At 39.2% G+C, this 27,529-nt stretch overlaps 1 pseudogene; it reads right to left on the minus strand.

Moving 5' to 3' along the window:
- LOC122038718 overlaps positions 1 to 26,446 on the minus strand; it is a 198,379-nt pseudogene extending 171,933 nt beyond the window's left edge.
- Positions 26,447 to 27,529: the final 1,083 nt, after the last annotated feature.

The raw sequence follows: 27,529 nt of genomic DNA on the forward strand, positions 1-27,529 counted from the left end.
GTGGATCTAAGATATGGTGAAGAAGAAGTAGTCTCTTCTTCTAGTTCCTTTCCCTTGATTCCTTTGCTAAGTCCTCCTTGTATCTTAGGCTTTCTTAGGGAAAAAACTTGGCTTTGGGGCCGAATATGGAGGAGAGGGGACTGTGGTGTTCTCGGTGAGGGAGAGGATGGAGGAGAGAAAATGAGAGAAAAATAGTTTTCTCTTTTCTTGCTCCCTTTTATGTTAAGGGGGAAGAAGTAGCAAACTTAGTTTTTGTTTCCTTCTCCCTTAGCCTTTTTTTTCTATTTTATTTTTATTTTTATTTATTTATTTATCCTCATCATTCATGGTGAAATAAGGGGGAATGAATCCCCTTAATTCCTCTTTAAGTTTTCGGCAAAATCAAAGAGGTAGAGGGAGAGGAAGGGAGGAAGGCAAGTTGCCTTTCTCTTGCTCTTTTCTTGTTTCCTTTTGGCTAGCTTTTACTCTCATTTTTATCATAAGTTTCCCTCCTTTGCTATCAACATATTATTCCTATCCCAACTGGTTATTACCCATTAATTCTATGAAATATAATATAAGAGGTTCAAGGTTCAATCCTTGACCTCTCCCTATTTTTATTTCTTTTTATTTCCTTTTTGGTTCAACTCACTTCCTATTATTTTCTAAGGCAAAATCCCACATTCATATATTTATCTTACAAGCTTAGTGGGTATTACAGTACCCCGTACCTCATAAAAAGTTCGTCCTCAAACTTTAAAATAGCTCCGGGTACTTTTGTTTCATATCGTCCTCGTGTTCCCAGGTGGCTTCTTCGAATCGTTGATTCTGCCACAAGACCTTTACTAAGGGTATTTCTTTGTTCCTTAATATCTTGATTTCTCGGTACAGAATCTGGATAGGTTTACTTTCGTAACTTAAGTCCTCCTGAACCTGTACCGACTGCGGCTCAATTACTTGATCTATGCTGTGAATACACTTCTTGAGCATCGATACATGGAACACATTGTGAATGGCTGCCATGTCTGGAGGTAGTTCTAGTCTATATGCGACTTGGCCCACTCTCTCTAAAATCCGGTACGGTCCTACGTATCGGGGGCTTAACTTGCTCCTCTTTCCGAACCTCATTATCCCTTTCATGGGGGATACTTTAAGGAATACCAAGTCTCCGATGTTGAATTCTAGCGGCCTGTGCCATTTATCGGCATAATTCTTCTGTCGACTCTGAGCAGTTTCTATTCGTTGACGGATCTTTTGTATAGCTCGGGTGGTGTCATCAATAAGTTCCGTTCGGAACCCCATTTCCTTCTTTTCACCACTTTCATACCAGCATATAGGAGATCTACACTTCCTCCCATATAGAGCTTCGTAAGGTGTCATTCCAATAGTAGCTTGGTAGCTATTATTGTAGACGAATTCTGCCAGGTATAAATATCGGCACCAGCTCCCCTTGAAGTCCAGGGCACAAGCTCTTAACATATCCTCCAATATTTGATTTACTCTTTCAGTCTGCCCATCAGTCTGTGGGTGGAAGGCTGTGCTAAACAACAACTTCGTGCCGAGGGCCTTCTGAACGCACTCCCAAAAGTGCGAGACAAAACGTCCGTCTCTATCAGAAATAATGGTCATAGGGATACCATGTAATCTGACGATTTCCTTAACATATATCTGAGCTAGTTGTTCAGTTGAATAAGTCATCTTGGTCGCCAAAAAGTGTGCAGACTTCGTCAATCTGTCCACGATCACCCATATAGCATCATATCCGTTTGTCGTCCTGGGTAGACCTGAAATGAAATCCATGGAGATTTCTTCCCATTTCCATTCTGGAACTTGGACAGGTTGTAATAATCCGCCGGGTCTCTGGTGTTCAGCTTTTACCCTTTGGCACGTCAGACAAGTACTGATGTACTGAGCCACTTCTCTTTTCATACCGGACCACCAAAATTTCTTTTTCAGGTCCTGGTACATCTTAGTGGAACCCGGGTGCATTGCATAAGGCGTTGTATGGCCTTCTTCCAGTATCTTCTTTCGCAACTCTGGATCCTCTGGAATACATAATCGATCCCTGAGGTATAATATTCCATCATCTGCGATACAAAATCCGTCATTCTTTCCTTCTGCGGTCTCTTGTTTAATTCTTTGAAGGCTCGGGTCTCTGGTTTGCTTCTCTAACATGTTCTCGAATAACGTCGGTGTTATGGTGAGGGTAGAGAGTCGTCCGGACATGGTTTCAACTAATGGATATGGAACATGTTTCAGTTTCTCGATGGATTCCCTTATTAATTCGCTTTCAGCATTGAATAAAATTCTAGCATACTAACTGAAATTAGATATCTGACCTGTGACGATAGTAGAGGCGTTCGCCACATCATCCTGAGTGAGAGAGTAGACTCTGGCATTGGTCATAGTGGGAGGGGCCTCCAATCTTCCTTGGCTGATTGAAGTCCCTTCTATGGCAGCTTGCATCTGGTGAAGCTGTGCGGGGGGCACTCCTGTTATGGAAGTTCTGCGAAGGTGGTGCTTGAGACTGAGTAGGGCAATTTCTCGCCAAATGACCTTCCCCTCCGCAGTTGTAGCAGTTTTTGGTGCTCAGAAGACATACTCCAGAATGCATCTTCCCACATGTGGCACACTGAGGGTACTTAGTCTGCTTATTGGCCGGACCACCTTTTGTTTTATTCCATTGTTTCCTCTTTCCACCTGAGTTTCCTTTCCAGTGTGCGATTTTTATCCTCCGGTCGATGCTTGGTTCTTGCCCTTATTCATTGCTTCCTGATAGTGCTCGGTAATCAGGGCGCTGCTGACTAACTCCTCTACGTTCAGAGCTATCTCGGGTCGGAGCATTTTTAACATCAACCGGACCCTTTCTTTTTCAGTACGGACCAGTTCTGGGCACAATCGAGCTAAGCGGTTGAACCTCTTGACGGCTTCATTGACTGACAGATCACCTTGCCGGAACTCAGTGAACTCGTCTTAGTGCTTGTTGGTCACTTGCATATGGAAAAATTCCTCTAAGAACTCTGTCTCAAAATCTGTCCACTGCATTTGGTTGATTTGTCTTTTCGCCTTTACTCTGTCCCACCACATCCGGGCATCTCCGGTAAGACAGAACGACGCGCATTTGACCTTCTCGTGTTCAGGCCAATCCAATAGTTCCATTATGTTCTCCACGGTTTTGAGCCAGGCTTGCGCATCCCATGGTTCACAGTTTCCCGAGAATGCTTCCGGCTTAAGCCTTTGCCACTGAATCAGATAGGCCTCTTGTCGGACCATCGGAGTAGGGGCTGCCGGGGGCACTGGGGCGGCTGTAGGTACAATGGGGTAACTGGGTTTCCTTGCTGACCCATTAAGGTAGTGATCAGCTGTTGTTGTTCTGCGATCTGATGCTGGAGGTCTGCGACTACCTGCGTCAGATCTGGTGGAGTCACTATCCCTCCGGTTCGGGCATTCCGTGTCCTAACAATGTTTATCTAAAAGAAATAGACTAGTGTAAGTGGTTATCGATTTTAGCCAATCTAACGTACTGGTTTGTTTCTATTTATTTGTTATGGTATTATTCCTAACCTACCAATATGTAATCCTAATCTAATTTATAACTAAAAGCATAGAATAAAGCATCAAACATAAGCAAGTAAAACATGAACTAAAGCATAAACAACATAAGGAAAAATAAGGAATATAATGACAAACAATGTAACATAAGGAAATAAAGCATAAGCAATGTAGTAAAGAAAATAAAGCATAAGCATATGACAAGAAAATCAAACATAAACATATAACAAATAAATTTAACATAAACATTCTTACTTGGAGCGGCAGGTAGGAGGCTTGATGTGTGTGTAGTGAGCTGGCAATAACTTGGCTCTGATACCAACCTGTAACGCCCGCCCTCCCTGCTAATATTACAGCGGAAGACTTAAAAATTATTTTTCTTAACTTATTTCAAACCGAACTACACTAACATGGTTTCATAACATGATAACAAAATCAATAAAAACTTAACATCAAGTCACCAATAGTGTATTACATTTCACAAAACCAAAGCATAGTTCTTAAAGGTTTTAAAGCAGGTTCTTAATTAGTTGCCTAGCCACCGCCACACACATCTTCGTTGCCCCTCCTGCTGCTCCTTTAACTCATCCAGCTTTTTCCTTTATCTGTGGTACAAGGAAAGTAAGCTATGAGCACTCATGGCTCAGTAAGTTCCTTTCCTACTCACTAAAACCAAAAATCAGCACATAATCAAGAATGTATCAACAAGTCATAATCTCAACTAATCATGGCATAACCTAGCATTCTATTCAAGCATATCATGCATCATAATATAATCACCACTAGTCATGGCATATCAAACATCATCATGGCCGAAACATATACCTAGTGCATTGCATAAAACATAGCTAGACATGGCATAACAACCAAGTATCATGGTATATCAAAGCATGGCCGAAACATGTATATCAAAGCATCATAATTATGGCCGAACATGTACATCAAGGCATCATCATATCCATGGCCGAAATCTATATATCAAGCATCAACATATCCATGGCCGAAACATGTCTATAAGGTATAGCATGAACATAACATAATCATACCTTATCATGGCATATCATAATCAAGAGCATAGCATGAAACATAGCATAATCATAAGGTGTATGCAATATGATTTTGGAAAACATGTATCCGAAAAACATGTGTATGTCTCATGATCTTTAAAACCATTTTATTTTACATATATATACTTGAAAGTAATCTCAACATAAGGGGGATCCCGGCTATGTACCACTTACATATTGCGCGCAACCTCGTAGGTCCAAGGTAGCAAGTCTTGAACCCTACGAGGCAAACATACTAGGCCCTTAGTCCTAGGGGCACTTAGGAGCCCATCCCTAACGAGGTCCTTAGTCCCCGGGGCGCTTATGGAGCCCACCCTTGGTACAAGCCACTCACACATAAAGTAAAGTACATGTCATACATATCATGTATCATAAAAGCATGCATCACTTAGGCACACATCATATCATAAAGGTATACATCACTTAGGCATACATCATGTCATAAAAGTATGCATCACTTAGGCATACATCATGTCAAAAAGTATGCATCACTTAGGCATACATCATATCATAAGGTATGCATCACTTAGGCATACATCATGTCATAAAGGTATGCATCACTTAGGTATACATCACATCATAAAGGCATGCATCACTTAGGCATACATCATGTCATAACAATATGTATCACTTAGGCATAGATCATAAAAACATGCATATCTTAAGCATAAAGCATATCATCAAGCATGCATGATTTAACCACATAGCATATCATGAAAGCATGCATATTTTAAGCACTAAACATAGCATTAAAGCATGCATAATTTAATCACATATCATAACATAAGCATGCATATTTTTAGCACAAAGCATATCATATCATAAAAGCATGCATATCATATCATAAGTCATAAATCACAAGCATACATATTAAGCATAAGGGTGTATCTTGTGATTATCCTATCATAGGAAACATGGTATCATATTCATCTTGGTTCTAAGCTTCCTAAACCCTTGTGGCCGAAACCCCTTTAGAGCTTAATTTAGGTTAAACACAACATCCAAGCATGTGGCACCTAAATTATCATCATAACATTTTCATAGGAAGCATTATAAACATGATTAACTTAGTTTCTAAGTTCTTCAAGTTCCTAATTTCATGTGGCCAAAACCTTAAGGTGTGAAACAAGGTTCCATATGACATAAAAGCATGGACAACTTTAAATCATATTTATAACATTTTTACCAAGGAACAAGGTAAACACATTTGACACATTTGAATTAGTTCCTAAGTTCTTTAAGACCTTAACATATGTCATGGCCAAAATTTAACAAGTTCTCATTAGGGCTACAAACAAGCATACAAGCATGTGAACTTGGACTAACCTTATGTATAAATTCATACAAGGCATCATACAATAGTTATGGCCGAAACATACCCTAGCATCATTTTAGGTCATAAAACAACATATAGCAATTGAACCTTGGCTTTCTACTTATCATATTTCATGTAGAGTGACATGAGCATATTTAATTTAAGTCCTAGGGTCCCTAGGGCATCTAAACCTTCATGGCCGAGACTTACAATGATCCATCTAGGTCATGAAAAAATTATACAAGCATGTGACACAAGCAATAGGTTATCATATTTTCATAAGAAGCATTTAAACACCTTTGGTTTAAATTCTAAGGCCTCTAGGTCATTTAAACCCTACTTGGCTGAAACTCATCAGTGTTTAAACTTGCTTCAAATAACATAAAAACATATGAAGTCATACGAGTTTCATAGCATATGTAAAGACAAGCATAATGAGTATACATATGAATTGTGTCTTAGGCTTTCTAGGTTTCTTTTTCTCTTTTTTTATTTTAATTTTTTCTCATGGCCGAAACCTACCATTCTTTAGCTAGGTTCTTAAGTGGCCTAAAGCATGAACAACCTAAGTAAGTTTCATGGCAAAAGTTACTAAGAAACATATATACAAATTGGTTCATGAATAAGCTACGACCCCTTGTGGTCATACATATTATATGTCATGCAACTAATTTTTCTACACCCTAATTAAGCATGAGGGCATTGAAAAACTTTCATATCTAAACAGAACAGAGGTCTTGAGCTTATTAAAATTTGTTTTAAGCTTTTCTAAGCTATCCATCTCATCATGGCCGAAAAACCCAAAGAAGGAGTTCATGAAATTCTAGCAATATTCTAGCATACAAATCCTTTAAGATCTTTGTATTCTATCACATGAGCATGGTTATTTAAATTTAAAGGTCTTCCTAACCCTAAACCCTTTCTTGACCGAATCATATGAGTGGGTTTTCTTTTAGTTTCAAATATCTTCTAAGGAAGAAAACTAATACATGATCCTTAATATTTCATAGGGAGAACCTTGTACTAGTTGGGTAAACAATAAATTTCCCTAGCCTCTTAAGAATATTTTTGGCCAAAATTCTAGGGTTCAGTACTCCTCTGATCAAGCATCATATAGGTATAAAAGCATGAAGAAGAACCCCTCTACATAGCATAGAAAAATCTATCATGTAGTGAAGACTAGTTTAAACATCATTAGATTTTTTTGGAAGCCCTTCTTGGCCGAATTTTCTCAAACTTGTTTCTAGGTTTTAAAATCTTCATAAAATCCGAAAAAACACTTAAAACGCCTTGTACCACAGGTGAGGGGAAGCTTACATCCTTTTCGCTTGTGGATCTAAGGTATGGTGAAGAAGAAGTAGTCTCTTCTTCTAGTTCCTTTCCCTTGATTCCTTTGCTAAGTCCTCCTTGTATCTTAGGCTTTCTTAGGGAAAAAACTTGGCTTTGGGGCCGAAGATGGAGGAGAGGGGACTGTGGTGTTCTCGGTGAGGGAGAGGATGGAGGAGAGAAAATGAGAGAAAAATAATTTTCTCTTTTCTTGCTCCCTTTTATGTTAAGGGGGAAGAAGTAGCAAACTTAGTTTTTGCTTTCCATCTCCCTTAGCCTTTTTTTTCTATTTTATTTTATTTTTTTTATTTATTTATTCTCATCATTCATGGTGAAATAAGGGGGAATGAATCCCCTTAATTCCTCTTTAAGTTTTCGGCAAAATCAAAGAGGAAGAGGGAGAGGAAGGGAGGAAGGCAAGTTGCCTTTCTCTTGCTCTTTTCTTGTTTCCTTTTGGGTAGCTTTTACTCTCATTTTTATCATAAGTTTCCCTCCTTTGCTATCAACATATTATTCCTATCCCAACTGGTTATTACCCATTAATTCTATGAAATATAATATAAGAGGTTCAAGGTTCAATCCTTGACCTCTCCCTATTTTTATTTCTTTTTATTTCCTTTTTGGTTCAACTCACTTCCTATTATTTTCTAAGGCAAAATCCCACATTCATATATTTATCTTACAAGCTTAGTGGGTATAACACTTGAACCCTATCTTTAAGTTTGATAAGTCTCGGCCACATCATGTTTTAAGGGCATTGGAAACTTAGAACCTAACCTATGCTCATGTTGTTCCTTGAAATAATTGCTATGGAAGTTGTTTAAGGTTCTCATGCTTTTATGACACTTGAAACCTAATTCCAAGCCTTAAGGGTTTCAAGCCACAACAAGTTTAAGGGCCTAGGGAACTTAGAACTTAACCTAATTATGCTCATGATGTTTCTAGTAATAATTGCTATGAAATTTGGTTTAGGGTTCACATGCTTGAATGTTGATTTTAACCCATGGAATGCTTGATAAGATTCGGCCATGATAAGTTTATAAGCTTAGGAAACCTAGAACCTAACCTAAACATGCTCATGATGTTTTCTTATGGTATATGATATGATATTGGTTTAGGGTTCACATGCTTGTATGTTGATTTCTAACCTAAGACACAACTATATATTTCAGCCATTATATGACATTAGGGTTAGAAATCCAAATATGATTTTCCATGTATCTCAGATGCAATGTTTTATGATGTGGTAAGAACTTGCTATGTTTCTATATTTAATTATGTGCACTTATGATCTATGTATGATGGTAACCTTTATGCTGTGCTATGTGCCCAAGTTATGCATGCAATTTATGATGAGCTGTGTGCCCAATTTATGCATGATATTTATGATGAGCTGTGTGCCCAAATTATGCATGCTATTTATGATGAGCTGTGTGCCCAAACTATGCATGTATTTATGATGTGCCGTGTGCCCAAATTGTATATACCATTATGATGAGTTGTGTGCCCAAATTCTATATGGTATGATATGATAAGAAATATGATGTGCATGAAATAATAAAAACCATGATATGTATGACATGCTACTTTACTTTATATGGCTTGTACCAAGGGTGGGCTCTATAAGCGCCCCGGGGTCGATGGACTAAGAAGCGGGCCTCGTTAGGGATGGGCTCCTAAGTGCCCCTAGGTCGATGGACGAAGAAACGGGCCTAGTGTGTATGCCTTGTAGGGTTCAAGACTTGCTACCTTGGACCTACATAGGACGCGCGCATTTATGTATGTGGTACAAGCCCCCCCTAATCATGTTATGATTATTATGTTTTAAGTATGTATGTAATAAGTTTTCAAAGGACATGTTGCATATATTATTGCATGAATCATGTTTTTGAAAGTCATCTCACATATCACTTTATGATTATGTTACGATATACCATGATGCTTATGACATGTTATGTTAGGTTGAACTTTATGATTATGTTATGACGTGCTATGATCATGATTATGTTATGCTAGGATGCACTTTATGATTATATCATGATATGCTATGATGCTTATGATTATGTTATGTTAGGCTAGGATAAACTTTATGATCATGTTATGATATGCTTATGATTATGTTATGTTATGTTAGGATGAACTTTATGATCATGTTATGATATGTTATGATTATGATTATGTTATGCTAGGATGCATGTTATGATATGTCATGATACCTTACGATTATGTTATGATATGATGCTTCTATACATGATATGATGAGTTGTATTTATGCTTTATGCCTTGGAGATTTAGTTATGCTATACGGTTTTTGTGAGTAGGAAAGGATCTTACTGAGCCTTGTGTGCTCACAGCTTACTTTCCTTGTACCACAGATAAGAGCAAAGAATGGATGTACTAAGGGAGCAGCAGGAGGGGGCAAGAAGGACGTGTGTAGTAGTGACTCGGCTAAAGAGAAAGACCTGCTTCTAGATAATAAGAATTATGTTTTATGTCGTTCTTTATGACTCCATGACATTTCATCATGCTCTTTAGTATCATGGTTTAAATTTATGTTAAACATGTTATGTGACTCATATGATAAGTAGTTAGTGATGATGATTTGAAAAGTAAGGAAAAAGTTTTAAAGAAAAAAAAATTATTCTATAGATAAGACTTCCGTTGTTTTAAGAAGAAATGATAAGTAACCCCCGTCAGCTTGAGCAGGAAGGGGCGGGGCGTTACAGTTTGGTATCAGAGGCATGTTTAGCCTTTTCACTATACACATGTCAAGCCTCCATCCTGACGCTCCAAGTAAGAATCTATATGCTTAAATTAATTCTTCTATGATGCTTTAATGTTATGCATATTTATTTGTTTATTTATTTATTTTTATGATGATAAGTCACAGTTCTAGTTTAGGTATGCATGATGGTAGGATAGAAATAATAACGACCTTATGTTAGCCTGGATAGAAATAACGATAATTTATTGTCATTTAATGAAGATAAGCATGGCTAGGAGACGTACTACCCGAGCAGACGAGACAGCAACTTCACCAGATCTGACTCATGTAGTTACCGACCTCCAGCGTCAGATCACGGAGCAACAACAGCGGATTACGACTTTGATGGGTCAGCAAGGAAATCCTGCCACCCCAACAGTAAATCAGAATGGAGTGCCCATCATCCCAGTAGTTGCACCAGTACCACCGATAGCCCCTGTCCCAGTGGTCCGACAGGAGACCTACTTGATACAATGGCTAAGGCTGAAGCCGGAAAACTTCTCAGGTACTTGCGAGCCATGGGACGCTCAGGCTAGGTTCAAGACAGTGGAAAGCATAGTGGAATTACTGGACTGGCCCGTATCGGAAAAGATCAAATGTGTATCATTCTGCTTTTCCGGAGACGCAAGGATGTGGTGGGAAAGAGTAAAAGCAAAGAGACAGATTAATCTGATGAACTGGACGAACTTCGAGACAGAGTTCTTCGAGGAGTTCTTCCATATGCAAGTGACGAACCGGCATTACGACGAGTTCACCGAGTTTCGGCAAGGTGACCTATCAGTGAACGAAGCAGTAAAATGCTTCAATCATTTGGCACGCCTATGTCCGGAGTTAGTTCGCACAGAAAGAGAAAGGGTCAGACTGATGCTGAAGATGCTTCGACCCGAGATAGCACTGAACGTGGCCGGCGGAGTTAATAGACCACAGACTACAGAGGAATTGGTCAGCAGTGCCCTAATCACAGAACATTTTTAGAAAGCGATGAACGAGAACAAGAGCCAGACCCGAACACAAGGACAGAGACCCTCAGGTAGCAAAACAAGCTGGAAAGTCCCTCTACCGGAAAAAGGAAACAATGGGACAATACTAAAGGTGGCTCAGTGAATAAGCAACCGAAATACCCCCAGTGCACTATTTGTGGAAAGCTGCATTCCAGAGTATGCCACAAGGGTACAAGGAGGTACTATAATTGCGAAGGGGAAGGACATCTGGCCAGAGACTGCACTAACCGGGTTCAGGCACCACCCCAGCAGAACAACCAGAATAAGAGTACCCCCTCACAACTACATCAGATGCAAGCCACTATTGAAGGAACACCGATTAGCCAAGGGAGATTGGAAGCCCCACCAACTACAATGAACGCCAAGGTTTTCTCGCTTACTAAAGAAGATGTGGTGAACGCCTCTACTGTCGTTACAAGTCAGCTGACTATTTTCAGTCAGTAGGCTTTAGTTTTATTTGATACTGGGGCGACACACTCGTTCGTCTCAACACCATTTACAAAGAAATTAGACATGCCACCCCAAACACTAAATGACACGTTCTTAACAACCCTACCATCTGGGGAAGTTATGCCATCGGATCATATGCTGCGGGCCGTACCTATCCGAATCGCAGACAGGGAACTCTACTGCAATCTGATAGTACTCGACATGCGGGATTATGACATTATACTGGGCATGACTTCCTGAGCAATTACGGCGCCTCAATCTAGTGTCGTAAGAGAAAGGTAGTCTTCCTTTCCTGAAGCTGAACCGATGTATGAATTTATTAGGGAATCTGGAAAAGAAACTGAGAGATTCTTATCAGCGGTAAAGGCCCAGAGGATGTTAGACAAAGGATGTACTGGAATTCTAGCGCACGTGGTTGATACAAGTCAAACCGGGGGCCAGAAGCTAGAAGAGGTCAGGGTGGTATGCAACTATCTAGAAGTATTTCCTGATGAACTACCGGGATTAGCCCCTGATAGAGAAATAGAATTTACAATTGAATTAGTTCCTGGTACTAAACCAATCTCTAAAGCACCTTACCGGATAGCGCCGACGGAGTTGAAGGAACTTCAAGAACAGCTACGGGAGTTACTCGAGAAGGGACTTATTCGCCCTAGTCACTCTCCATGGGGAGCTCCGGTATTGTTTGTGAAAAAGAAGGATGGGTCTATGCGAATGTGTATAGACTATCGAGCGCTGAACAACGCAACGATCAAGAACAGATACCCTCTTCCACGGATCGATGATTTGTTCGACCAATTGAAGGGAGCAACTGTCTTCTCGAAGATTGACCTAAGGTCCGGCTATCATCAAGTGAAAGTGAAACAAGATGATATACCAAAGACAGCCTTCCGAACAAGATACGGACACTATGAGTTCGTAGTTATGCCCTTCGGAGTGACAAATGCCCATGCTGTATTCATGGATTTGATGAATCGGGTATTTGCGGCATATCTCGATAAATGTGGGATCGTCTTCATTGACGATATTCTCATCTACTCAAGAACCCAGGAAGAACATGCCGAACATCTGAATATTGTACTGCAGATTCTCCGAGAAAAACAACTATATGCAATGTTCTCCAAATGCGAGTTCTGGCTAGACCGAGTAATATTCTTGGGTCATGTCATCTCCAAGGATGGAGTCATGGTAGATCCAAGCAAGATTGAAGCCGTAAGTAACTGGAACAGGCCAAAGAATGCCAGCGAAATCAGAAGTTTTCTGGGATTAGCAGGCTACTACAGGAAGTTCGTAGAGGATTTCTCCAAAGTTGCGGCTCCTATGACGAATCTCACCAAGAAAAAAAAAAGTATGTATGGACGGACGACTGCGAGAAGACTTTTACGGAACTGAAACGGAGACTGACCAGTGCTCCGATCCTTACTCTTCCGGAAAGTAACAAAGGCTTTGATATGTATAGCGATGCTTCCTTACTAGGACTTGGAGCTGTACTGATGCAAGACGGCAAAGTCATCGCGTATGCCTCTAGACAACTCAAAGAGCATGAAAGAAATTACCCCATTCATGACTTAGAACTAGCAGCGGTGGTCTTCGCCCTAAAAACATGGAGGCATTACTTATATAGAGCCCAGTGCAGGATCTATACAGACCACCAGAGTCTAAAATATTTCTTCACGCAGAATGACCTAAATATGAGACAACGCAGATGGCTCGAGCTAGTCAAGGATTACGATTGCGAAATCTTTTATCATCCCGGGAAAGCGAACAAGGTGGCCGATGCACTCAGCCGGAAGTTTGGTACCACCTGACATCGTTATTCTAAGTTCGAGGATGAACTTTCTATGAGGTATGAGGTACTGTAACACCCACAAAATTATAAGATAAGTATATGGGTATTATTTTACTTTAGAGCATAGAAATAAAAAGGATAAGAGAAAAGGGAAAATAGAAACAAAAAATAAAAGAGGTGAGGTCAAGGATTGAACCTTGAACCTCCCACAAATAATGGAGATAAATTAGTGTATGATAACCACTAGGATAATCAATAATATTTGGATAGAAAGGAATGAAAAATTTAGTTAAAGGTGAGAAGGAAATAAAAGAAAACTAAACAAAAGAGCAAGAGAAAACCAAGTGGCTTACCTCCTCTTCCTCTTGGTTAAGAGAAGAAGCAAGCAAAAGGTAAATTGCCTACTTCCCTCCCTCTCTCTATTTTCATGGGAATTAAAGGAATGAGGGAAAAGAGGAGTTGAGGGAATGAATGAAGACATGTTTCATATACCTAGGAATAAATAGGATTGGGAGAAGAAAAACAAGGGATTTAATTCTTTGTTCTTCCTCCTTCCTTCTCCTTCTTCATTCTCACCGAAACCAAGAGCCCTACCCTCTCCATATTCCAAAAGCTAAGCTAAGTTTCTCTCCAAGAAAACTAAGTTTAGAGAAGAAGCCTTCAAGATCCATCCCTTCCAAGCAAGAGAAGCAAAAGGAGGTACAAGAAGAAGAAGCTCTATTCTTAGGATACCTTTTTCCTTAAGAAAAATCACAAGCGAAAGGATGTAAGTTTCCCTCACCTGTGGTACAATAGCTTTTGTGTTTTCTATGAGATTTGGTTACATAAAAACCTAAGATAACCTCATGAAGAATTTCGGCCAAGACAAGATCAAAAGGAAGGACCTAGGAAATATAAAGACCTAAATTTTAACATACTCAAATATGTTTCTTGTAACATGTATCTTAAGGTAGGGATTTATCTAATGTTCATATGTTTGAATGTTTGATTTGGAACTTAGATTCATACCCTTAGACTCTCGGCCAAACATGAATAAAGGAGATAGATAAGTTAAGACTCAAACCAAGCATGCTTCTTTTTGTTTTATGATAAGTACTTCATGATGAGAAAGTGGTTAACATGATATGCTAATGCCTATATGATGAATAAATTATGTTCCATGCTCCTAAGTATTTGGCCATGATAGATTAGGGGCTTAGAAAAATTGTTAAACCTAAACTAATAATGCCATGATCCTCCTTAAGACAAGTTATGGAAATAATATGACTTGCTCATGTTGTAGTGAGGTTAGAACTTTTTTTCATGCTCCATGAACTTTCGGCCACAATCATGTTTAAGGGCCTAGGATACTTAGAATCTAACCTAATTAGGCTCATGTTGTTTCTTGAAATAATTGCTATGAAATTTGTTTAGGGTTCTCATGCTTTTATGACACTTGAACCCTAGATTCAAGCCTTGATAAGTTTCGGCCACAATAAGTTTAAGGGCCTAGGAAACTTGGAACCTAACCTAATTATGCTCATGTTGTTCCTTGTAATAATTGCTATGAAATTTGTTTAAGGTTCTAATGCTTTCATGACACTTGAACCCTAGCTTTAAGTTTGATAAGTCTCGTCCACATCATGTTTTAAGGGCATTGGAAACTTAGAACCTAACCTAACTATGCTCATGTTGTTCCTCGAAATAATTGCTATGGAAGTTGTTTAAGGTTCTCATGCTTTTATGACACTTGAAACCTAGTTCTAAGCCTTAAGGGTTTCAAGCCACAACAAGTTTAAGGGCCGAGGGAACTTAGAACTTAACCTAATTATGCTCATGATGTTTCTTGTAATAATTGTTATGAAATTTGGTTTAGGGTTCACATGCTTGAATGTTGATTTTAACCCATGGAATGCTTGATAAGATTCGGCCATGATAAGTTTATAAGCTTAGGAAACCTAGAACCTAACCTAAACATGCTCATGATGTTTTCTTATGGTATATGATATGATATTGGTTTAAGGTTCACATGCTTGTATGTTGATTTCTAACCTAAGACACAATTATATATTTCGGCCATTATATGACATTAGGGTTAGAAATCCAAATATGATTTTCCATGTATCTCAGATGCAAAGTTTTATGCTGTGGTAAGAACTTGCTAAGTTTCTATGTTTAATTATGTGCACTTATGATCTATGTATGATGATAACCTTTATGATGTGCTATGTGCCCAAGTTATGCATGCTATATATGATGAGTTGTGTGCCCAATTTATGCATGATATTTATGATGAGCTGTGTACCCAAATTATGCATGCTATTTATGATGAGTTGTGTGTCCAAACTATGCATGTATTTATGATGTGCTGTGTGCCCAAATTGTATATACCATTATGATGAGCTGTGTGCCCAAATTCTATATGGTATGATATGTTAAGAAATATGATGTGCATGAAATAATAAGAACCATGATATGTATGACATGCTACTTTACTTTATATGGCTTGTACCAAGGGTGGGTTCCATAAGCGCCCCGGGGTCGATGGACTAAGAAACGGGCCTCGTTAGGGATGGGCTCCTAAGTGCCCCTAGGTTGATGGACTAAGAAACGGGCCTAGTATGTATGCCTTGTAGGGTTCAAGACTTGCTACCTTGGACCTACATAGGACGCGCGCATTTATGTATGTGGTACAAGCCGGGGCCCTAATCATGTTATGATTATGTTTTAAGTATGTATATAATAAGTTTTCAAAGGACATGTTGCATATATTATTGCATGAATCATGTTTTTGAAAGTCATCTAGCATAACACTTTATGATTATGTTACGATATACCATGATGCTTATGACATGTTATGTTAGGTTGAACTTTATGATTATGTTATGACATGCTATGATCATGATTAAGTTATGCTAGGATGCACTTTATGATTATATCATGATATGCTATGATGCTTATGATTATGTTATGTTAGGCTAGAATAAACTTTATGATCATGTTATGATATGCTTATGATTATGTTATGTTATGCTAGGATGAACTTTATAATCATGTTATGATATGTTGTGATTATGATTATGTTATGATATGCCATGATACCTTACGATTATGTTATGATATGATGCTTCTATACATGATATGATGAGTTGTATTTATGCTTTATGCCTTGGAGATTTAGTTATGCTATACGGTTTTTGTGAGTAGGAAAGGATCTTACTGAGCCTTGTGTGCTCACAGCTTACTTTCCTTGTACCACAGATAAGGGCAAAGAATGGATGTACTAAGGGAGCAGCAGGAGAGGGCAAGAAGGACGTGTGTAGTAGTGACTCGGCTAAAGAGAAAGACCTGCTTCTAAATAATAAGAATTATGTTTTATGTCTTTCTTTATGACTCCATGACATTTCATCATGCTCTTTAGTATCATGGTTTAAATTTATGTTAAGCATGTTATGTGACTCATATGATAAGTAGTTAGTTATGCTGATTTGAAAAGTAAGGAAAAAGTTTTAAAGGAAAAAAAAATTATACTATAGATAAGACTTCCGCTGTTTTAAGAAGAAATGATAAGTAACCCCCGTTAGCTTGAGCAGGAAGGGGCGGGGCGTTATAGTTTGGTATCAGAGCCAAGTTTAGCCTTTTCACTATACACATGTCAAGCCTCCATCCTGACGCTCCAAGTAAGAATCTATATGCTTAAATTAATTCTTCTATGATGCTTTAATGTTATGCATATTTATTTGTTTATTTATTTATTTTTATGATGATAAGTCACAGTTCTAGTTTAGGTATGCATGATGGTAGGATACGAATAATAACGACCTTATGTTAGCCTGGATAGAAATTACGATAATTTATTGTCATTTAATGAAGATAAGCATGGCTAGGAGACGTATTACCCGAGCAGACGAGACAGCAACTCCACCAGATCTGACTCAGGTAGTTACCGACCTCCAGCGTCAGATCACGGAGCAACAACAGCTGATCACGACTTTGATGGGTCAGCAAGGAAATCCTGCCACCCCGCCAGTAAATCAGAATGCAGTGCCCATCATCCCAGTAGTTGCACCAGTACCACCGATAGCCCCTGTCCCAGTGGTCCGACAGGAGACCTACTTGATACAGTGGATAAGGCTGAAGCCGGAAAACTTCTCAGGTACTTGCGAGCCATGGGACGCTCAGGCCTGGTTCAAGATAGTGGAAAGCATAGTGGAATTACTGGACTGGCCCGTATCGGAAAAGATCAAATGTGTATCATTCTTCTTTTCCGGAGACGCAAGGATGTGGTGGGAAAGAGTAAAAGCAAAGAGACAGATTAATCTGATGAACTGGACGGACTTCGAGAAAGAGTTCTTCGAGGAGTTCTTCCATATGCAAGTGACGAACCGGCATTACGACGAGTTCACTGAGTTTCGGCAAGGTGACCTATCAGTGAACGAAGCAGTAAAATGCTTTAATCGTTTGGCACGCCTATGTCCGGAGTTGGTTCGCACAGAAAGAGAAAGGGTCAGACTGATGCTGAAGATGCTTCGACCCGAGATAGCACTGAACGTGGCCGGCGGAGTTAATAGACCGCAAACTATAGAGGAATTGGTCAGCAGTGCCCTAATCACAGAACATTTTCAGAAAGCGATGAACGAGAATAAGAGCCAGACCCGAACAGAAGGACAGAGACCCTCAGGTAGCAAAACAAGCTTGAAAGGGACCTCTACCGGAAAAAGGAAACAATGGGACAATACTAAAGGTGGCTCAGTGAATAAGCAACCGAAATACCCCCAGTGCACTATTTGCGAAAAGCTGCATTCCGGAGTATGCCACAAGGGTACAAGGTGGTGCTATAATTGCGAAGGGGAAGGACATCTGGCCAGAGACTGCACTAACCGGGTTCAGGCACCACCCCAGCAGAACAACCAGAATAAGAGTACCCCCTCACAACTACATCAGATGCAAGCCACTATTGAAGGAACACCGATTAGCCAAGGGAGATTGGAAGCCCCACTAACTACAATGAACACCAGGGTTTTCTCGCTTACTAAAGAAGATGTGGCGAACGCCTCTACTGTCGTTACAAGTCAGCTGCCTATTTTCAGTCAGTATGCTTTAGTTTTATTTGATACTGGGGCGACACACTCGTTCGTCTCAACACCATTTACAAAGAAATTAGACATGCCACCCCAAACACTAAATGGCACGTTCTTAACAACCCTACCATCTGGGGAAGTTATGCCATCGGATCATATGCTGCGGGTCGTACCTATCCGAATCGCAGACAAGGAACTCTACTGCAATCTGATAGTACTCGACATGCGGGATTATGACATTATACTGGGCATGACTTCCTGAGCAATTACGGCGCCTCAATTGAGTGTCGTAAGAGAAAGGTAGTCTTCCTTTCCTGAAGCTGAACCGATGTATGAATTTATTAGGGAATCTGGGAAAGAAACTGAGAGATTCTTATCAGCGGTAAAGGCCAAGAGGATGTTAGACAAAGGATGTACTGGAATTCTAGCGCACGTGGTTGATACAAGTCAAATCGTGGGCTAGAAGCTAGAAGAGGTCAGGGTGGTATGCAACTATCCAGAAGTATTTCCTGATGAACTACCGGGATTAGCCCCTGATAGAGAAATAGAATTTACGATTGAATTAGTTCCTGGTACTAAACCAATCTCTAAAGCACCTTACCGGATAGCGCCGACGGAGTTGAAGGAACTTCAAGAAAAGCTACGGGAGTTCCTCGAGAAGGGACTTATTTGCCCTAGTCACTCTCCATGGGGAGCTCCGGTACTGTTTGTGAAAAAGAAGGATGGGTCTATGCGAATGTGTATAGACTATCGAGCGCTGAACAACGCAACGATCAAGAACAGATACCCTCTTCCACGGATCGACGATTTGTTCGACCAATTGAAGGGAGCAACTGTCTTCTCGAAGATTGACCTAAGGTCCGGCTATCATCCAGTGAAAGTGAAACAAGATGATATACCAAAGACAGCCTTACGAACAAGATACGGACACTATGAGTTCGTAGTTATGCCCTTCAGAGTGACAAATGCCCCTACTGTATTTATGGATTTGATGAATCGGGTATTTGCGGCATATCTCGATAAATGTGTGATCGTTTTCATTGACGATATTCTCATCTACTCAAGAACCCAGGAAGAACATGTCGAACATCTGAATATTGTACTGCAGATTCTCCGAGAAAAATAACTATATGCAAAGTTCTCCAAATGCGAGTTCTGGCTAGACCGAGTAATATTCTTGGGTCATGTCATCTCCAAGGATGGATTCATGGTAGATCCAAGCAAGATTGAAGTCGTAAGTAACTGGAACAGGCCAAAGAATGCCAGCGAAATCAGAAGTTTTCTGGGATTAGCAGGCTACTACAGGAAGTTCGTAGAGGATTTCTCCAAAGTTGCGGCCCCTATGACGAATCTCACCAAGAAAAACAAAAAGTATGTATGGACGGACGACTGCGAGAAGATTTTTACGGAACTGAAACGGGGACTGACCAGTGCTCTGATCCTTACTCTTCCGGAAAGTAACAAAGGCTTTGATATGTATAGCGATGCTTCCTTACTAGGACTTGGAGCTGTACTGATGCAAGACGGCAAAGTCATCGCGTATGCCTCTAGACAACTCAAAGATCATGAAAGAAATTACCCCATTCATGACTTAGAACTAGCAGCAGTGGTCTTCGCTCTAAAAACATGGAGGCATTACTTATATGGAGCCAGTGCAGGATCTATGCAGACCACCAGAATCTGAAATATTTCTTCACGCAGAATGACCTAAATATGAGACAACGCAGATGGCTCGAGCTAGTCAAGGATTACGATTGCGAAATCTTTTATCATCCCGGGAATGCGAACAAGGTGGCCGATGCACTCAGCCGGAAGTCTGGTACCACCTGACATCGTTATTCTAAGTTCGAGGATGAACTTTCTATGAGGTTTGGGTTACTGTAACACCCACGAAATTATAAGATAAGTATATGGGTATTATTTTTCATTAGAGCATAGAAATAAAAAGGATAAGAGAAAAGGGAAAATAGAAACCAAAAATAAAAGAGGTGAGGTCAAGGATTGAACCTTGAACCTCCCACAAATAATGGAGATAAATTAGTGTATGATAACCACTAGGATAATCAATAATATTTGGATAGAAAGGAATGAAAAATTTAGTTAAAGGTGAGAAGGAAATAAAAGAAAACTAAACAAAAGAGCAAGAGAAAACCAAGTGGCTTACCTCCTCTTCCACTTGGTTAAGAGAAGAAGCAAGCAAAAGGTAAATTGCCTACTTCCCTCCCTCTCTCTATTTTCATGGGAATTAAAGGAATGAGGGAAAAGAGGAGTTGAGGGAATGAATGAAGACATGCTTCATTTACCTAGGAATAAATAGGATTGGGAGAAGAAAAACAAGGGATTTAATTCTTTTTTCTTCCTCCTTCCTTCTCCTTCTTCATTCTCACCGAAACCAAGAGCCCTACCCTCTCCATATTCCAAAAGCTAAGCTAAGTTTCTCTCCAAGAAAACTAAGTTTAGAGAAGAAGCCTTCAAGATCCATCCCTTCCAAGCAAGAGAAGCAAAAGGAGGTACAAGAAGAAGAAGCTCTCTTCTTAGGATACCTTTTTCCTTAAGAAAAAACCACAAGCGAAAGGATGTAAGTTTCCCTCACCTGTGGTACAATAGCTTTTGTGTTTTCTATGAGATTTGGTTACATAAAAACCTAAGATAACCTCATGAAGAATTTCGGCCAAGACAAGATCAAAAGGAAGGACCTAGGAAATATAAAGACCTAAATTTTAACATACTCAAATATGTTTCTTGTAACATGTATCTTAAGGTAGGGATTTATCTAATGTTCATATGTTAGAATGTTTGATTTGGAACTTAGATTCATACCCTTAGACTCTCGGCCAAACATGAATAAAGGAGATAGATAAGTTAAGACTCAAACCAAGCATGCTTCTTTTTGTTTTATGATAAGTACTTAATGATGAGAAAGTGGTTAACATTATATGCTCATGCCTATATGATGAATAAATTATGTTCCATGCTCCTAAGTATTTGGCCATGATAGGATTAGGGGCCTAGAAAAATTGTTAAACCTAAACTAATCATGCCTTGATCCTCCTTAAGACAAGTTATGGAAATAATATGACATGCTCATGTTGTAGTGAGGTTAGAACTTGTTTTCATGCTCCATGAACTTTCGGCCACAATCATGTTTAAGGGTCTAGGAAACTTAGAATCTAACCTAATTAGGCTCATGTTGTTTCTTGAAATAATTGCTATGAAATTTGTTTAGGGTTCTCATGCTTTTATGACACTTGAACCCTAGATTCAAGCCTTGATAAGTTTCGGCCACAATAAGTTTAAGGGCCTAGGAAACTTGGAACCTAACCTAATTATGCTCATGTTGTTCCTTGTAATAATTGCTATGAAATTTGTTTAAGGTTCTCATGCTTTCATGACACTTGAACCCTAGCTTTAAGTTTGATAAGTCTCGGCCACATCATGTTTTAAGGGCATTGGAAACTTAGAACCTAACCTAACTTTGCTCCTGTTGTTCCTTGAAATAATTGCTATGGAAGTTGTTTAAGGTTCTCATGCTTTTATGACACTTGAAACCTAGTTCTAAGCCTTAAGGGTTTCAAGCCACAACAAGTTTAAGGGCCTAGGGAACTTAGAACTTAACCTAATTATGCTCATGATGTTTCTTGTAATAATTGCTATGAAATTTGGTTTAGGGTTCACATGCGTGAATGTTGATTTTAACCCATGGAATGCTTGATAAGATTCGGCCATGATAAGTTTATAAGCTTAGGAAACCTAGAACCTAACCTAAACATGCTCATGATGTTTTCTTATGGTATATGATATGATATTGGTTTAGGGTTCACATGCTTGTATGTTGATTTCTAACCTAAGACACAACTATATATTTTGGCCATTATATGACATTAGGGTTAGAAATCCAAATATGATTTTCCATGTATCTCAGATGCAATGTTTTATGATGTGGTAAGAACCAACTATGTTTCTATGTTTAATTATGTGCACTTATGATCTATGTATGATGATAACCTTTATGCTGTGCTATGTGCCCAAGTTATGCATGCTATTTATGATTAGCTGTGTGCCCAATTTATGCATGATATTTATGATGAGCTGTGTACCCAAATTATGCATGCTATTTATGATGAGCTGTGTGTCCTAACTATGCATGTATTTATGATGTGCTGTGTGCCCAAATTGTATATACCATTATTATGAGCTATGTGCCCAAATTCTATATGGTATGATATGATAAGAAATATGATGTGCATGAAATAATAAGAACCATGATATGTATGACATGCTACTTTACTTTATATGGTTTGTACCAAGGGTGGGCTCCATAAGTGCCCCGGGGTCGATGGACTAAGAAACGGGCCTCGTTAGGGATGAGCTCCTAAGTGCCCCTAGGTCGATGGACTAAGAAACGGGCCTAGTATGTATGCCTTGTAGGGTTCAAGACTTGCTACCTTAGACCTACATAGGACGCGCGCAATTATGTATGTTGTACAAGCCGGGGCCCTAATCATGTTATGATTATGTTTTAAGTATGTATATAATAAGTTTTCAAAGGACATGTTGCATATATTATTGCATGAATCATATTTTTGAAAGTCATCTCGCATAACACTTTATGATTATGTTACGATATACCATGATGCTTATGACATGTTATGTTAGGTTGAACTTTATGATTATGTTATGACATGCTATGATCATGATTATGTTATGCTAGGATGCACTTTATGATTATATCATGATATGCTATGATGCTTATGATTATGTTATGTTAGGCTAGGATAAACATTATGATCATGTTATGATATGCTTATGATTATGTTATGTTATTCTAGGATGAACTTTATGATCATGTTATGATATGTTGTGATTTTGATTATGTTATGATATGCCATGATACCTTACGATTATGTTATGATATGATGCTTCTATACATGATATGATGAGTTGTATTTATGCTTTATGCCTTGGAGATTTAGTTATGCTATACGGTTTTTGTGAGTAGGAAAGGATCTTACTGAGCCTTGTGTGCTCACAGCTTACTTTCCTTGTACCACAGAAAAGGGCAAAGAATGGATGTACTAAGGGAGCAGCAGGAGGGGGCAAGAAGGACGTGTGTAGTAGTGACTCGGCTAAAGAGAAAGACCTGCTTCTAGATAATAAGAATTATGTTTTATGTCGTTCTTTATGACTCCATGACATTTCATCATGCTCTTTAGTATCATGGTTTAAATTTATGTTAAGCATGTTATGTGACTCATATGATAAGTAGTTAGTGATGATGATTTGAAAAGTAAGGAAAAAGTTTTAAAGAAAAAAAAAATTATACTATAGATAAGACTTCCGCTGTTTTAAGAAGAAATGATAAGTAACCCCCGGCCTCTCGACCATACTATAGATAAGACGTCAGCTTGAGCAGGAAGGGGCGGGGCGTTACAACACTGACCCGGCCTCTCGACCATACAGGGGGGTCATGGTGTAGAGAGGTGGGCGGGCGTGACCATCCGTGCATACACTTTTATTATATTTGCTTTGGCTGCTGCTGTCTATATGTGCCGTTATTGCTTACTGTTGTTGTTCACTTATGCTGATATGCTTACTCATGTTGAGATATATTCTCATTGTAGATGTTTAGTCATTGGAAATTTGTATATACCTTGCTTATTACCTCTGTAGTATGAGCAATACTGTAGTAGATTAGTACCAGTTCTGACCTACTATACCTAGCATAGGATATGGTTTCAGGTATGAGCATTTATTTTGGTTCTATTATAGTATCTGCTATTCTTCTTATGAGGCTGTATACTGTTGACACTCTCTACTTATATGTTATGTTCATGCACTATCTCTTTCCTTACCCGCTGAGTTCCAATACTCACCACCCCATAAAATGGTTTTCTTTCGCTAGGTAACAGGTAGATGAGTCATGGATGCTTGGAGAGATGTCGGTTGCCAGTCCTGGGTCCTACGTCACACTCGGGAATAGTTTCTTTTTGAGTTTTGTTATCGTTTGGATTATATGTTAATTTTGCGTACTTTGCTTTTGAACAAGTCACTGGGGATTTTTTTTTTGGAGTCTCGCCTGGTTGTTGCAGATATTTTTGTTAGTACCATTGTTGGTCTTATATTCATATTATTTTTGTGTTTTTCGCTGCGTTTACGCTGTTGTGTTTACTTTCAGCCGTGTAGGCTTATTAAACTGCGTGGTTGTGTTTATTTTGTTCCAGCCGAGTGGGCTGATGATATAAACTGCGTGGTTGTGTATATATTCTAGCCGAATGTGGCTAATGTATATTTTGTATGTATAAATGCTTCAGATTGTCACCCGTACAGGGGAGATGCTGTCGAAATTTCTTCGGACAGGGACTCCTTTGGGGCGTGACATTTAGTGGTATCAGAGCTGTTTCGATCTTGGTTCGATTTATGATTATTTTTGAGTTAATTTGATACCAATTATATGGTATCAGAGTAGTTTTTATCTTGTTTTGATTTATAATTATTTTTGAGTTAATCTGATACTAATTTTTGGTATCAGAGTGGGTTTGTAATACTTGCTTTTCATTTTGGATTCTTTGAGTTAGTCTGATACCAATTTAATGGTATGAGAGCACGGTTCGGGTCAAATGTCGTGTTTTGTGTTTTGAAATTTTGATCTTGTTTCGATTTATGATTTTCGGTGTTCCGATTGTTTTGTTTTCCATTTCTAAGTTGATCTCTCGATATGACTCTCGAGTTATGGGACCAGGCAGTAGCAGGACATCTCCAAGCTATAGGAGGTATGTTAGTAAATTATTATCATACATATTTATTAGTACTTGGGTAGTTGTTTATACCATGAGTAAATGTTTAGTTGTTTGTACCATGTGTTTATATCATGTATGGTTTGTGTTGTGTCAGTCATTGGTTAGATCAGAAATGATGATATGTGGTCTTTTGATGATCTATTCGTGGATATTAGACTTGATGGCCTATTACTTAGTCTTTGATGTTGATAGTAACTTAAAGAGTATAATGTCTTGATGCTTATGGAGTTGGTGATTTTAGTTGAAGGTTAGATTACAGACTTTGTGCCAGTGATCTTATTTTGGGGTATGTTGTTGTACGGACATGAGGAGTCCTTGATATTGCTATTCAGGTTTGCAGTGCCCTAGATATTTTTTATGTACCCGATGTATAGAGTATCGATTTACCCGCGTTGGTTTGGTTAGTATAGGACTGATTTACTCTTATTAGCTTAATCAGTAGGAGACCCACTTACTCTTTCATAGGTCTAAGACTCCTTATATATATAGCAATTATGGAAAGGGAAAATGCAGAGGATAATATTGTGAACTTTGAAGTTTGATTCTCTTTGTGTCAACAAGTGAAGGCAGAATATCAGAGTGGCGCAGTGGAAGCAAGATGAGTCCATAACCCATAGAAGCATCCTTTTCGGTTAAGGATTTGATCATAATATTATGTTGGACTAGTTTATGGGTGTGTTATTTGGTTGTTACCTCGGATGAGGATTCCCTGAGTTGAGCAATAAATTTCGGGACTAAATTTTTATTAGTGGGGGAGAATGTAAAATACGGCAATAAAATAATAATAAAAAATAAGATTATTTGATAAATAATCTTATTGAAATTTTTAGGAATTTTTAGAAATTTTCTGGGATTTAATTGGAGTCTGTACGACATATTTAGAGGGGATGCACTTGTGGTCTTGAGAAAAGCCTGTTTGGAATACCCAAATATGGGAGTTGATTGAGGAATAAACTTAGGTTTTGATTTACCGAATCCTAAGTTCTAAATATAAATATCTTCTCCCCTAAGCTCTCGGTGCCAAACCCCTTGCCCGTGCCCTAGCTTCCCCTTCCCCCGCGGCGCCGAGCGTCCCCTTTTCCTCCTCATCGCCTCCCGACACCGCTCCCCCCTCCTCCGCTTAGCCTCTTCTCCCCAAGCTGTCGTCAGTCCTTTTCTCCATCAAGCAATAACCGCCGAGTTTCCGCACCTGTGCCGACCTTTCCCCCTTGCCCGAGCACCACACAGCCGGCGTTTTCCTCTCCTGACACGAGCATCCAACCCCTTTCTTCCTTCTCCCTCACGCGAACAGCAGCCGGCGATCTTCTTCTCCTCCTCACGCGAGCAGCAAAGACACCGATCCTCATCTCTTTGAGACGTGCCCTAACTAATCCAACAAGTAGCTCTTCCCTTATAGGTATGGATGAGTGTTTTCTTTTGTAGGCTAGCATGCAGATTCAGAGGCTGCCCTGTTCTACGCTAGGGTTTCTTTTGCTTGAGTTTCTATTTTGGATTCTAGGGAGGTTGAACGGTTTTTGGTTTCATGTACGGCTCTTCAAGAGGGTTCTTCAAATGTTGTTTGGTGTTTTAAGTTAGGAATGGATTGTTGTTAATTTAATTTCATTTCTATATTCGATTTGGTTTGTTGATTGATGAGGTTAAACGTGGATTTTGTGTTAGTAAATCTCTCATGGTTTACGTAATTGGGATTAGTTGAATATCATGATTGTATGTTTGTCGATGGGCTCATTGAATTGATTATCATACGTAGAGTCTTTGATTTTGATTGAGGATTATTGGTGTCACGCCCCCAGAAGAGTCCCTGTCCGAGAAAATTTCGGCAGCATCTCCCCTGTACGGCGGACAATCAAAATTTTCTACAAGCACTAAATACTCAGCCATAGGCGGCTGGAATAATAACAGTAATGAAAATCAATCACCACGCAGTTTATATATATATATTCAGCCTCTGGCTGACACAACCACGCAGTAATAATACTCTGACTCGAAATCAACCCTACTCAACTACACTCGTAAAGCCCAAATCCGATTTTTTTCTTACCTCTTCTACCGTTCAGGCAGGCATGTAGTAGAGTAAATCCAAATCATACGAAAAGTTCATCCAACGGAAAGATTCCATACAATATCCATATGTAAGTCCAAAACAAAACTAAAATAAAGTCTGATAGCGAAAAAGCTAAAATGAAACAACTCAAAAACCAGCAGCGGAGTAGCACTACGTGCAGTGGGGACTAGCGACTGGAACTCCCTCCTGACATCAACCGAAAATAACAACAATGGAGGCGGGTGAGTCCAACACTCAGCCAGTTGATATGCAAAGTAAAGAAACAACACCTAGCACTAATCATGCGCACTCTGATAAGAAAGATAAGAATGCATCCAAATAAACAGAGAATCGTACAACCAGTCCCGAGTATAAGGTCAGGAGG

The sequence above is a fragment of the Zingiber officinale genome, chromosome 1B (genome assembly GCF_018446385.1).
Source record: "Zingiber officinale cultivar Zhangliang chromosome 1B, Zo_v1.1, whole genome shotgun sequence".
NCBI classification, from domain to species: domain Eukaryota; kingdom Viridiplantae; phylum Streptophyta; class Magnoliopsida; order Zingiberales; family Zingiberaceae; genus Zingiber; species Zingiber officinale.